Here is a 3412-nt window from a genome sequence, read left to right on the forward strand (position 1 = left end):
TTCTGGTATTACTCTTGCATTTTTGTAAATGTAAACAGCTTCACAGCTTCTAACGTTTTTGTAATATCTATATTATCATTTCAAACCAATTTAATTCTTCACTGCCTTACTTGAACGTAATCAGACCCCAGTTTTCCATGCCTTGCCCTCCAAAGTCCGGCACCGCCACCATGTCCATTTTCGGGAGCGGGTAAGACACATTGAAGTATGTCTCATAGAATGACAAAATCTTTGAGCCGAGTTGACTAGCATATTCCGCTTGCCGAATGGCCGACGACTGCGCCCACACTGTTGGCATAGAGGACGGGTTGGACAAAGCATGGTCACGAGCTGTGGGTTCTACAGTGAAGGCACGTCCATTTAAAAAATAAAACGTTCCCAAAGAAGGCTATGCAGTCAAGCTAACCTCGAAAGAGAATGCCCTCGCCACTGGTGGAGGGGATGTAGGAAAAGTCCGACACTACGAAGGCCACGAGGTAGGTGGACATGGGGACACTCCTCTCGAAGCGGTCCCACACCCAGCCCTTCTGACCTTTCCTGTTTTTGTAGAAGAATCGCCGTCTCAAAACGATAAATCAAGAGAAATTTTGAATTTCGACGAAGTTGCTAAAGACTCACTGACACTCACACAGGTCTCGTCTCGGCGAGGGGCATGTTGGAGAACGACGTCATCCAGGTCTCCCTCGCCAGGTGGATCTCGAAGGTCGCCTTCAGGGATGGCTCGTCGAAGCACGGGAAGGCGCGGCGGGCGTGCGTGGACTGGAACTGGGTCACAGCTAAATACCTGTCCGTTATTGATAGACTATATACAAATATTTCTATTAACTGTCACTCTTTCTATCTATACATATATCCATCTATCTATCTGTATGTGTACTTATATACAAATCTCTGAAGGAATGGCTTAATTGTGCATACTCATTTCCAATTAATATTTTTTCTTGTCTAGTGACGTCTAATAAATATAACTTCATTTCTAAAGATAGACATTAAATAATATATATTTAATGAGTGTAATAAGATAGGTGTAACTGCAAAATCAATTGCGTTTACTTTGTATTCCCGTCAACATCTTTATAGGTCGACCTGTAGAAGCCATAAAGCTGGTCGTTGAGATAAGCAAGGAACTCCATTTGCAGAGTGTACCTCTTCCCTTTCATAAGCTTTTCCTCCATTTGAGCGACATAGAATTGACGGACAGGGTCATAATGCTGACTCTTAATTTCAACCTGTCGCTGTTCCAAGCCTCCCGAAGCCAACACCTTCAACAGTAAATGCAGAGTGATAAATATTTTAAAAATCCTAAAAAACGGTTATCAGCATAATTCACAGTTCAACGGGGATTCAGATTTAACACTAATACAATAAAATACAAACTTTCACCTTGACTGTGTCATTCTTCGTGATAATATCGAGCATATGGAGTGTGATGTTGGAGGTCGTCTCCAGGACCTCCATTTCCACCTCCATGAAGCCGAAGATGCTGAAATTGCCATTAACGAAAGGCTGAAGTCGTATTAGGTAGCGGAGTGGTTTGAGAGAGGGTGGAAGACGCATGTCTACTTCAGAAATTGCTTCTGGTGATTTAGGCGTACGTGGCAATTCTTCCTGTTGAGAACGAAAGATGGTTTAGAAAAAAGTCTTTAATTTTGGAGTAATTTACAGCTTGGACCTCTTGATATACTCCAGTGATCTTTGGTTTTTAACTGTATAATGCTGCACTACATGTCATCTAGTCCTTACTTTTAAAACATTAAGTGGTTCTTACTTATGAAATTTGTAATCTACATTCACGGAGGTAGAGAAATGCCCCCACTCGGACTTAAATAGTCTTCTTAGAACACAGTGCAGGAGAATTATACAAGAATTATTTACGCTACACGTTGCCTAAGAAGTAAGTCGAACGAAGAACTGGGCGTGTCGGACATCCCTTTCCGTTTGACAGAGAGAGAGAGAGAGAGAGAGAGAGAGAGAGAGAGAGAGAGAGAGAGAGAGAGAGAGAGAGAGAGAGAGAGAGAGAGGGGGGGATGCGTGCGTGAAAGAAAAAATAAGCATGAAGCCAGGAAAAGTGAGCCACGGTTTTATCGTGATTTATAAGCATTAACTCTCTAATCCACTTTCAACTCCGAATCTATTCTCCACCCACACCCCTTTGAATAGAACAGACCTAGTGGAAGAAAAAAGTAGCTTTAAGCATAGATGAATTCATGGCCTTCCTGGTTACTTCATATTCCAATTGTAAATATTTGATAACCTGACAAAGAATGTCTGTTGAAAATTTAGAGTTATACAGAAAAGTCTTTGTCGTATCATAAAGCAAGTTTTGGATCCATAAGTATGTATTAGACTTGTTTAGATTTTGTTCGTCCAGGTTATAGACAGAAATCCTTTTATTGGGATATAGTAAATAGAAAAAAAACTAGGGCTTAGCGTAGACTAAGTACTAACAAAACAACGAGAAAATAAGGAAGATAAAGAGAGAGAGAGAGAGAGAGAGAGAGAGAGAGAGAGAGAGAGAGAGAGAGAGAGAGAGAGAGAGAGAGAGAGAGAGAGAGAGAGAGAAAGAGAGAGAGACAGAGGGAGAGGGAGAGAGAGAGAGAGAGAGAGAGAGAGAGAGAGAGAGAGAGAGAGAGAGAGAGAGAGAGCGAGAGAGAGATAGAGAGCGAGAGCAAGGGAGGGAGAGATTGGGAGAGAGAGAGGATAAGTTATGGAATGGCTAGGTCTTCCTTTCATCAGGACATGTTGTTTCAGAAGTCTGTGTTATCATGTTCCCACACTTAAATGTTGTAAAATGTTTCCAGTAAGTATTATTGGTTGAATATTTTCTTAATGCAGTATACCAAATTTAGTTATAAACTTACTGTAGAGAATTTACTTCCGACTGAGTTATGAGGCTGGATCTCCATGCCATTAGCTCTTTTCAAGGCATAGGTCCAGTAAATGATGAAGAACAGTATAAAAACCCTCATGGTATGAGATACGCCAGTAGTCTTAATGGCATTAATTCGTCGTACTTTCGACTGGAATATTATCAGAGCACAGTATTTCCAATAAAGTATGAACTATTTATATGCATACCACACGTTCACTAGAAAGCAGAAGGGAAACTGTGTAACACCAAACTAAAAACCAGAGAGCTGAGGGAAGCATTGCGAATCGTAGTTTGTTAAACATAACACGACTGATATTGGTACCCGACAAAAATCAATTTACACTGTGTACATTTCAGCACACGTTACAACCAAAAAAGAAAAATAACTCATCTCACTTGAAGTATATAGAATGAAACTAACCTGACTGGGCAATGCAACAGACACATAGTGTGGTTAATAAGGTGATAGTTCAGTTCATGGTAAAAATAGACATTAAAAAGAATGGGATCAGATCTTAATTTGGGGCCCGTTTATTTTTT

General features: G+C 40.7%; 1 pseudogene; it reads right to left on the reverse strand.

Moving 5' to 3' along the window:
- LOC119569292 overlaps positions 1-3135 on the reverse strand; it is an 11460-nt pseudogene extending 8325 nt beyond the window's left edge.
- Positions 3136-3412: the final 277 nt, after the last annotated feature.

Source organism: Penaeus monodon, unplaced genomic scaffold (genome assembly GCF_015228065.2).
Source record: "Penaeus monodon isolate SGIC_2016 unplaced genomic scaffold, NSTDA_Pmon_1 PmonScaffold_139, whole genome shotgun sequence".
Taxonomy (NCBI): domain Eukaryota; kingdom Metazoa; phylum Arthropoda; class Malacostraca; order Decapoda; family Penaeidae; genus Penaeus; species Penaeus monodon.